A 12,168-nucleotide genomic window follows, 5' to 3' on the forward strand; every position below is an offset into this window, starting at 1 on the left:
AGAGGGAAATAGGGAATGACTCCTCAAAATGGGTGTATGTTTCCTCTTGGGGTGATGAAAATGTTTTGTAGTTGGACAGTGGTGATAGTTGCACAACATTGCGACAGTAGTAAATTCCACGGAATGGAACAGTGAATTGTAAAATGATCAAAATGGTGAATGTTGTGTTATGTTCATTTGACTACAATAAAAAGGAGAAAGAAGTAGGGAAAGACTTAGAGTTTGGGAAACTAAGGTGAACTGGTCAAGAAAAAGACAGCTCTACTGTTCGGTGTTCTCTCAGCTCTCCCAGTGCATTAATCCTCAGCAAAAAGTAGCCTGAACTTGTCGATGATAGGCATTCAACACAGTCCAGGGAAAAGTAAATAAAATAAAACCCAACTCTTCTTCTTTAGCACATCTGTGAAAGGTTAACTTGCTGCTCAGCCACGTGGACAATCATGAAGACGTTTCACTTTAGGTGTCCTCTACTTCAGTACTTTACTCACAGCTCATTCACACATGTAGGCAACAGCATTCCTTAATTGGGTGGAATCTGCAGTGCTGGTTGTGATCGGTCTCATGAAAAGAAAAGGGAAGGAGGAAAAAGCCTCCACATTGACTTGGTGGTCTTGACGAAATGGATGCAGAAGACAGCTTGAGTGTCAAACTGGAAACTGTTATTTTCCTTTTCCTTTTCTTTTTATCTTTCCTATCAGGTCTTCTGCCCACTTCCCACGCCCTTCTTTCAAACAGGAAAGACACTAATTAGCTGCTTTTTTGTGTTTTTGGTAAAACACCTATTGTGTTGCGTTTCTTGTTGTTCGGTGAACATTATTGTTTTTACTGCCAAATGAGCTTCAGTGGTTGATGTAGGGGGTCTCTTGGGGATTTAACTTTTTCCAGTTTAAGTGGAAAAGCTTTTTTGTTTGAATTGGCTTTTACTGGGTGCTTCAAGGTTTGCTCTTGGCTCTTTGAAGGGGGACTGAATAGCACTGTGTTTCCTTTGAGGTTCCAATGAATAAAGGATCCTATGTCCTGGGCACTTTTTGTTGATTTTGCTGTGTGTCCTCTCTAGTAGCCGGATGCAGATTCCAGGAAAATGACATATAAATGAATATAAGTAATCTAATATTTTTACAATTTGCTTTGGCCATACTCCTGGTCTTATTCTACTTGTAGCAGATGGCTTTAAAGAGCATTAGCTATGTATATATTAAAAATAATATAAATATACCAATATTAAATATTATATTGGTGTATAAATGTAATATACTAATATTTATATTAGTGTATAACAATTATGTATTATATTAATATATATTTTTTGCCTAGCATATATTATATACAAAATATATGAGTAATGAAGTGTATTTCTATGGTTAATATGTTCATAATATTAATATGATATATCCTGTAATATTGATTATAAAACAATTATATCATAATATATAAATATATATTATTATCTGATATAATACACTATAGTTAATATATTCTATATAACAATATAGAATGTATTAGTATAATTGTATTATATAGTATAAATATAATACATATATAAAACTATATATCTTTTAGTTATACATTACACATACGAGTCTGCATAGCTATTTATAATTTTATTTACATAGGAATCTGGTCATCATAACAATTGATGTAAAAATATGCAATATTTTCAATCAAATGGGCCTTAACCTCACCACCTACACGTAACTACTTTTAAAATCTTGAACCCTGTCTAACTCATGCTTCAGTATCTCTCAACCGGCTTTTCTACACATGCACGTAGACACACATTTATACACGATATATATGTATACTACCAGTTTTCAGTTCAATGTATATAAATATATAATTATATTCCTGTGTATGTATACAAATATAAATCAAAGGTATGTGTATAGGTATGTATTTCATATGTTTATATAAATATATCATACAAATAATGTATGTGTATATAAATACATGACTGTATACATACATACACAGAAATATACTTATTTAAACAAAAGGGACCTAAATAAACATAGTTCTCTAAGAATAAAAAGTTATGTTTCACTGTTTCAATAACAGTTTATAGTTTTCTACTGTATGTGCTTCTATAATTGTTATGAACATTTCCCATTTTTGTTGAATGTTAAGTTGTTTTAATTTTTTGCCTTTTTTTGTTTTTTGTTTGTTTCTTTTTTGGTACGTGGGCCTCTCACTGTTGCGGCCTCTCCCGTTGCGGAGCACAGGCTCCAGACGCACAGGCTCAGCGGCCATGGCTCACGGGCCCAGCCGCTCCGCGGCATGTGGGATCTTCCCGGACCGGGGCAGGAACCCGTGTCCCCTGCATCGGCAGGCAGACTCTCAACCACTGCGCCACCAGGTAAGCCCAGTTTTTGGCCATTATTAATGAAGTTCTGAAGAATACGGTGGGCAAGATTACTTGAAAACCTCTCCTAAAAGAAATGGGTTAGGTATGCTAGGTTAAATGTACACAGCTTATTTTTAAGTGCGTGGTTGACTTTGGAAGTGTGCAGTCGAAATTTCCAGGACCCATGAAGGAAGGGTGGTGCATGTGTGAGAGTTATAGCTCTATGAAGAGTGGATTGAGGATCTTGACAGCTTAGAACAGAAGCTGGAAATCCTGTTTGTATGGAGCCAAATGGCAAATCTTTTAGGCTTTGTAGACCAAAGAGGCAAAATTGAGGATATTATTTAGGTACTTAGGTAACCATTTAAGATGTTACCAGTTAAAACGTGAAAATTATTCATAGCTCATAGGCCATAAAAAATAGGCAGCTGTCTGGATTTGGAATACAGGCCGTAGTTGAATGACACACCTGGTATAGAGACTTGTTTTTAAATGGCCATGACCACGTGGGAGGCAGGAGGTAAGACTCCATCCCTACTAGATGGGAAGTTAGAACTAAACCTATCTATGCCTAGCTTCACCTTTAATGAAAGGGTGTGCCAGGAGAAAAGAGTATCTGCTGGCAAAGGGAGACTAAGACCAAATTCTCTTGGCCTCTGCTCTGGGTAGGAAACAGGTAGGAAATCTTGAGAATTCTGAAGCGCCGATCTGTGTTCACAGTGTTTGGGTTGCAAATTTATTTGCGGTCTTGCAAACAGAAGCCAAGAAATTAACTTAAAGTGCTCCCAAATCGGTGGTATTCCAAACACAAAACTAAACCCTTTCTGGAGAGGTAGACCCTCAACACAGGCCTATAGCGTTCCCACAGATAAAGTTTAGCTAAACGTGAGCTCATGATCTAAATTTACACAATAATGAAGAAATGAGCTACAAGTGGAGAGAATCAGCAAAAGCAATCAATACCAGAATTAAATTCCCAAGGCCAGCCATCAGATGTTGGAATAATCAGGTGCCAGGCAGAAAATATACATAAAACTAGAACTGAAACAAGGAGCAAGGATGTTTTAAAAGACTGGGTAGGATCTTTCAAACATTTTTAAAGTACATGTCATTGATAAAGCTAAAAACTCGAAGGTCGTGTAATACAGCAGATTAATCGTGGAGAAGAGTGAAATTATGCTGTTTTTAAAAATATGGCAGATCAGATTTCCTGCCTAATTATATAAGTTGATTTATCTTAAAAAATACACAGTATTTTAAAGACTTATTGGCTGTAAAATAAGTTAAGGGTATTTCAAAGGGCTTCTCTGCAAAGAGAAGTGAGAAGTAGCAAAACACAGAAAGTCGAGGGGAAAAAATGTCAATATATACATTGCTATAGGGTGAACTAAGCCTTAGGCCAGCAACTATGAGGAGGAGCTGACCCTTAGATACGTACAACTAAGCTGGAACCTTCGAAAAGTTCAACTATTTATAAGTAAAAAGATTTATTAAAATGAATAACCAAGTGTTTTAATTGACATCAGAAGAGTAAAACAATAAACCCTGAGAACATAGAAAAATAGACAATAAAGATATGAGCAGAACTTAGTAAAACAGAAAAAAGTATAAAATTGAGGTGATTTAGTAAGTCAAAAGAATATTCTTTGAAAAGATTAAAAAAAACAAACTTTGATTAAGCAAAACAAAAACGTAAGTAAATAATATACAGAAAGAATCAGGACAATGTTATAGCAGAGAGTACAAACAGAGAATATATGAAATGCCAGTAAATTTGAACATTTCTGTAAAGTGGACAATTTCCTAGCTCCTAAAGTTTACCAAAACTGAAACAAGAGGAAATTTGTAGCTGGAGTTCTTGCACCAGTAAAGGAATTAAGTCAATAGTTTACAATCTTTCACCAAGAAAATACCAGACCCGGCCAGATCATTTGGGAGGTGAATTCTATCAAACTTCTGTTAAACAGATGACATCAATATTAACAAAGACAAACTTCTAGAGAGTAGCAAAGGAAGAATGCTCCTTTATTCATCTTATGAAGTCTATATAATCCTAATACTGAAAACAGATTAGGACTGTAAGGAAAAAGAAATTTACAGGTCCAATTTACTTGTAACTATAAAAGGAAAAATTTTAAACTATGATATTAGCTACCCAAGTTCACTAGAGTAAGAAAAAGCATGAGCAAGTTAGGTCATCCAATGAATGAAAAGGTAGTTTAATGTCAAGAATATATATCAATAGATTGAAATCACCACATTTTATTTCTTTCATCTGTCTCTTTAAAAAATTGGTAAGTACTTATACTGATCTCTCTTGTAGTAGGCACTGTGCCAAGTCACTTACATATTTACTCCTTTAAACCTTCTATCATCCCTGGGGGAAAGTTCTATTTTGCTTCCATTTCTTAGCTAAGACTCTAACCCCCAGGAAAGTAAAGCAACATTTGTAAGTTTTTGTGGATGGTCAGTGACGGGACCAGTACAGGAACATCCAAAGTCTGTGCTTGGAAACAGTGCCCCATGTTGACACTCACATTACAGATGAAAGGAAAGGAACCATGCACTTACCATATAGATTAAATCTCACATTACAGGTGAAAGGAAAGGAACCATGCACTTACATTATAGATTAATACCCACATAACAGGTCAAAGGAAAAAGAAACATGTGCTTCTCTCAAAAGTTGTAAAGAAGGCATATCCATTTCTAAATATATTTCCCAATTTGTTTTGCTTGTTTTCTGACCTTTGTAGTGCATTTTGCCATGAGGAAAATTTTAATTCTTATATAATTAAATGTATCCTTTTTTCTTTGTATCTTAGAAAGGTATTCCTCATGAATAATTTATTTCAAGTCTCCCAGGTTTCTGATACTTTTACACTTTCATTATTTTTTAACTTTTAACTCGTTGCTCTATCTAGAATTTAGTAATTCTGTGATAGCTATATTTTCCCACTTCTGTTGAATAATTTTTGCTGATCCAAAACGTGAATTTTATTTTAATCTCAATTCCCTTATGCTCTTGCATCTAATTTTAAGATGCTTCCTATTCCACTGGTTGTTTTGTCTATCTAAAACAAAATGCTACCTTAAAAATAATGTAATTATAATATAATAAATGTCATTAGTAAACAGAATACAATATATAATAAATAATATAAAATAACAAAATATAATTTACCATATAACAAGGTCAAAGGAGAGCAAAACTATACAATCACTTGAAATATCCCCCAAAAGATATTTTATAAAATTCAGTATTCATTTGTAATTGAAAAGAAAGAGTAAAATAGGGATTGATGAATGCTTCCAAAATAAGAAGAAATTATATGTCTAAAAGAGAAAGAGGTAAGTGGTAGACTTTAGTAACACTGGCAATAAATGCAGGACAAGATGAGGATGCCTGATATAATGTTAAAGAAAAAGTATTATGTAACATTGTTTTGGCAGCACTGATGAGTTCAGTGAAAAGCGAATCTCATAGAAAAGAGTATCTCGTTCTTCTTAATGTATGTACACTTGTCCATTGCATGAACATAACAGCTTATTTAACCAATATGTTACTGATCTGCATCTGGATTTCTAGGTTTTCATGGAATTTTATTCTGCACGGTTGTTTCAAACACCAGGACTTCCTCTTACGTTTATATCTTTTGAAAGAAACAATATCTCCACAGATGATTTATCTGTGCTGGCTGCTAGCTGACTTTGGGTACTTCTCAGTTCTTCCCTTTACCTTCCTAGTCAATATGAAAAGGGAAGGCAAGAAGGTCTCCTGTTTAGAGACTGTAAAGATAGGTCTTGGTGATAAAGTCTTGGTGGTAAAGGCTAAAAGTATTAACCCAGAACAAATGTTTTTCCAGCTGTAACTGTGTGTGATTCCCTTGGCTTGATTCCGTAGAGGATGTAAGACAAGACTGTAGAATCTGCCCTCAAAGTGCTTCCAGTGGGATGAGCTAAGTCAAGTATGGTGGCATATCTAATTCAAGACAAAATATAACGTCTCCTTTTCTCTCCTGGCAAAACTTGGTGGAGTGAATGTCGAAGTCACTGTATGCTTTAAATTAAAGCAACACAATAAATCTTGTATTGGAAGGTGCTTATTCTGGTCTCTTTGTGGAGACGAATTGGAAATTGTCTAGAAGAAGGAAAATTAGGTTAACCAAAGTTAAACTCATAAATAATTGAGCATTAATTAAATATCTGTGGTCTATGTTTCTCTTTGATCATAATTTCTCCCAATTTATAGACCTCTTTGATACCTGATTAATCCTTGTCAAAGATGCAGTTAACAATGATTATTACTGTGTATTAGGTTTTGTCTGGGCCCTGAAGAAATTATCCTGAATCACCGGCTATGATTGTCACTTGATTTCCTCACAGAGAACAATCAGAACTCCTTGTCTTAAGTGGCTTGGGATGAGAAACTAGTTAGATACTGTTAGAGGGCCCTACAGAGCCCATTGGTGAAAGTTTGGAAAACACTGGGCTTCTTAAAATTGATTCTTGTAGCGCTTCAGGAAAGATCACTGAACCCAAAGGATAACGGTGTTTCTGGTTCTGTTGTTAGTGCTCTCCATGGAAACATTGCTGAAGCTTCTGGACTCAATTTCCTTCCCCATGTGTGAATGTCACTGAAAAGATCCAACTCCGTTCTATCCCCATGTAACTTCAGAAACTAAGCAAAATGAAGACTCAAAATTCATTTCAAATAATGAAATGAATATATAATGTAGAATGGAACTGGGAAAATACCTGGTTTAAATTCTGGAAAGTACCAACTCTACAATTCTGGATAAGTTGCTTCATCTTGCTTAGTCTAATTTAATGCCCATCTCACAGGATGTTATGATGATTAATTTAATACCTTTGTATAACATACAGTGTTATATAATTTCTTCTTGTTTTTCTTGAGTAAATTCATATCCTTAAGCAACTCACTGTAAACAACAGTTACTTACTTGCTTAAATTACTCTTATCTTCTATTATCAGCTGAATTGTGTCCTGCTCAAGTTAATATGTGGAAGTCTTAACCCCCAATACCTCGTAATATGACTGTATTTGGAGATAAGGCCCTTACATAGGTAATTGAGGTCAAATGAGGTCAAATGGGTGGGCTCTAATCCAATATGACTGGTGTCCTTATAAAAAGAAAATATTAGGACACAGACATGCACAGAGAGAAGACCATGTGAAGACAAAAGGAAAACATGGCATCTACAAACCAAGAAGAGATACTTGAGAAGAAATCAATCCTGCTGACACCTTATCTCAGATTTCTAGCCTCTAGACCTGTGAGTGAGTAAATTTCTGTTGTTTAACCTCCTCAGTCCCTGGTACTTTGTCATGGCAGCTCTAGGAAAGTAATACAACTTTTTATGGCCTCCTTGTCTCAAGTTGAAAGTTCAATATTTGGCATCATAGCTAGGAAACAAACATATCATCTACATTCCTTGTTGTAGTCTTTCTTCCCCATTCTCATTGCTAGTAATTTCCATATTTGGGTCTGTTTTCTGTGCCTTGTAAACAGAGCGTTACGCTCATTTCTGGTCTTACTGCTAATATACAGTAAATGTGCAGATACTGAATAGATTTTGGAGAAGTGCAACATATAGTTGGCACATGTGTGTATGTGTGTGTATTCATATAATTTATACTTTTTCTCTATTTTTTTCCTTTGGTGTGAGCTAAGATTCTCTGCTTTTGTGACGAGTACTCCTGAATACTAATCCCTGAATTTAATTCACCAAAAATTGCCAAAACTAATAATAATATGGGGAAAGAGAGAGTGATAGAGGGAGAAGAACAAACAATCAGGCAAGGGCAGTACTCTGAATTATTAGGGTCTTATTAATAAGATTATGTTAGTCTAGAAGAAATGACCGCAAATATCATCAGTGAGCCCAGTTGGTCTTTACTGACTGCTAGACACATCCCTGAGTTCTGTTCTTAGTCTCCAACTGTATGATTACTACTGTCTGGAAGTATTATTTGAACAACTAAAGTCACTTAATGGAAAAGGAATATGTCTTTAGAGGATCAACAGTAATTTTTCTATCTGATTAAAAAGGACTGTTGACTGTCTGGAAACCTCAGTCATATTTGTAAGCAGGAAAGCATTGGCTATTAAAAGTGGATGATGTAAAGAGATGAGCAGAAACTTCGGCGATAGGTATACCTGGATTTAATTCTCACTTCTACCACTTGGCAGCTGGATAGCCTTAGGCAAGTTTCATACCTTCCTGAAATTCACTTAATTCAGTCTGTAAAATGGCATAATAACTTATTATAGCATCCTTTTAGGAATTTTAAATCAGTTATTGAAATAAAAGTACACAATATATAGACAAGCATGGATTCCTCAATAGGTGTTTGACCTTTCATTTCTTCAGTATCCCACCTGCATCAAATAAAGAAAAATACTTTTTAAAATTTACGAATATTTCATTGTTCTAAAGTTAAAGCCATAAAAATAGAAATAATCAAATGGCCTACTATCATACCATTAGAAGAAAAAAAAAACGGTGTTCATGAGCGTTCCATATTAGAATACAAGTTTTCCTTAGGTACCTGTTTATGTATGCTATTCTGCTCTTTACAATAAATAATTAAATTTAAAAGACTTAATTCCTCACTTTTAAGACCTTATTAGTTTACAAATTACATATTGACCTATGCTGAATTTTATACCAACCCATGCTAATGAATTCAGTACAGAAAACAAAAAACACTGCTCTCAAGCAAACTACATATATATATATATATATATATATATAACTTAAATGCATTTATATCCTACCGTGTCTCATAAAGCATTGTGGTATCTCAGCGGAATACAGACAATCAAATATAACGGCAAAAGCACTTAATATAAACAGGGCCAAGGAAACACAGACAGAAGATGAAGAAAAGATTAAGGAAATGTGAACAGGAGGACGTGTAGTTAATCGAGTTGTATGTTTTGACCTTAAGATTCTCTGTGTGGGGACTTCCCCGGTGGCACAGTGGTTGGGAATCCTCCTGCCAGTGCAGGGGACATGGGTTCGAGCCCTGGTCTGGGAAGATCCCACATGCCGCGGAGCAACTAAGCCCGTGCGTCACAACTACTGAGCCTGTGCTCTAGGGCCAATGAGCCACAATTACTGAAGCCCACGTGCCACAACTACTGAAAGCCCAGCGCCTAGAGCCCGTGCTCTGCAACGAGAGAAGCCACAGCAATGAGGAGCCCGCATACCACAATGTAGAGTAGCCCCCACTCGCCCCAACTGGAGAAAGCCCATGCGCAGCAACAAAGACCCAACACAGCCAAAAATAAATAATAAATAAATTTATTTTTAAAAAAAAGATTCTCTGTGGATAAAACAACATGTAAATAATTGGTTACAAAGCCACATTATTTGAAGGTGCCAGACTGCACATTAACAGTCTGACACAAAGGGACAGCACAGGAAAACTATTCAAACATAAAGATGTTTAAATCTTTGCAGTTTGAAACCTTTTAGAGCAAGTATAATGAGCTCGACACACATTTCAACACTCAACATGTTAATCACATGTTCAAAGTATGTCTCAAAGTCACTGGAAATAGTTGCTGTCTCTGTCTCTGATATGTAAAACAGATCTGTGATGTGTAAAACTCAGGAGGTATTGATATCCACTTTTTGGCATCTGAACAGGAAACAAAGTTGTTTCGCAGTGATAATAAAGAATGAAGTAAATGCAACAGTCAAATAAAAGACAAAGTACTGAGGGAATGTATTAACAAAACGAATCCAACTAAATTCTGGTGACCTGGGGCCTACGATTGTACACACTGCATGGAAATACCCCAGCCTAAATACTGGCATAGGAGGAAGGGTACTGCTAAGCCCATCACAGTATAATCCTTTTAAATGTCCCTTTCAAGGTTGTCTCCACTCAACACTGAGTATAGGAAATCTTCCCATCAGGCAGAAACACTGGCTGCCCAATGATTGACCAAGAAATTAACACACTAATGAATAAACGATGCTAATTTATTTCTATCCCTGACAACGGGAAACAGCACACACTCTGTGTCAATGATATGTCCTCTTTCCCACTTTTCTAAATGGTCAATTCTGTTTTTCCCTTCATTGCTTTATATCATGTGTGGCAGGCATGATGGGAAATGGCTACCAAGGGTTCTGTTATTGATTTCTACCTTCATTTCACTGTGGCTAAAGAAGATACTTTGTATGATTTCAGTTTCTTGAAAATGTATTGGTACTTGTATTGTGGCGTAACATATGGTCTCTCCTGGAGAACGTTCCATGTGTACTTGAGAAAAATGTGTATTCTGCTGTTGTTGAGTGGAGTGATCTATATATGGCTGTTAGGTTTAGTTGGTTAAATGTGTTATTCAGTCCCCCTACCTCTCTACTGATCTTCTGTCTAGATGTGTTATCCATTATTGAAAGCAAGGTATTGATCTCCAATACCTATTTGCATGGGATATTTTATTCTGTGCTTTAACTCTCAACCAACTTGTGTCTCTTGAAATCAAGTGAGTTTTTTGCGGACAGCATATACTTGGATTATGGATGTTTTTAAAGTCCATTCTGCCAATATTTATCTTTTTATTGGAGAGCTTAATCCACTTACTTTTTCAAAAATTACTGATGAGGAAGAACTTAATTCTGTCTGTTTCCTGGTTGTTTTCTGTATGTCTTATGCATTTTTTGCCGCTTATTTACTCCATTACTGACGACTTCTGTGGTTCGCCGATTTTCTTGTAGTGAACTCTTGATCCCTTTTTCACTTATTTTTGCATATAGTCTATTGATATTTTCTTTGTGGTTATCAAGAAGATTACATTTACCCTTCTAAAGTTCAACCAATATCATTTGAATTGAAACCAACTTCAATAGCACACAGAAACTCTGTTCCTCTACAGTTCCATTCCTCCTCTTTACATTATTGTTGTCACAAATTACACCTTTATACTTTGTGAGCCCAATAATATGGACTTATAATTATTTTATGCATTTGTTTTTTCAATCATGTAAGAAATAAAAAGTAGGGTTACAAGCCAGTAGCACAATACTGGCTTTAGTATCTGCCCATGTATTTATGTTTACTGGAGATTTCTATTTCTTTATACAGCTTCGAGTTGCTGTCTAGTGTCCTTTCATTTCAACCTGAAGGTTCAATTTAGCATTTGTCATAGGGCAGTGTTAGGAAGTTGTAAAACAAACGCCCTCAGCCTTTGTTCATCTGGGAATGTGTTAATTTCTCCCTAAGTTTTGAAACCATTTTGGCCAAATATAGAATTCTTGGTGGACAGTTTCTTTCTTTCAGCACTTTAAATATGTCTGGCCTCTTGCTTCCGTGGTTTCAGATAGAAAATTAGCTATGAATCTTTTTGAGGATCCCTGCTTTGTGACAAATTTGTTTTTTCTTTCTCCTTTGGGAGAAAAGATTCTTTCTCTGTCTTTTGGCATCTGAGAGTCTGATTATACTGTTTCTTGTTGTGGGGTTCCTTGAGTTTCTCTTAGTCCTGAAATCAGCCAAAGATTTACCGCAACCACACACATACTGAACCAGGGAAGAGGCAATTTGAAAATGGCAGGAAAGCTTTGTGGCATTTTTACTTGCCCTTGCCCCATCCACTGTTAGTGTAGAGATGGTCTTAAAGTGGTGGAGTCTTAATGCAGTGATAGTCTTAAAGTAGCAGCAGACCATTCGTAGTATGGGACCCTCAAACCAGCTTCAGGAGGGAGCAGAAGACACCGTACTCTCAGATTATTATGTGTATCTGTTCTAACCTGTCTGGGAGCTACCTGAAGGACTGACACAAGATGCT

Source organism: Phocoena phocoena, chromosome 3, assembly GCF_963924675.1.
Source record: "Phocoena phocoena chromosome 3, mPhoPho1.1, whole genome shotgun sequence".
Taxonomy (NCBI): domain Eukaryota; kingdom Metazoa; phylum Chordata; class Mammalia; order Artiodactyla; family Phocoenidae; genus Phocoena; species Phocoena phocoena.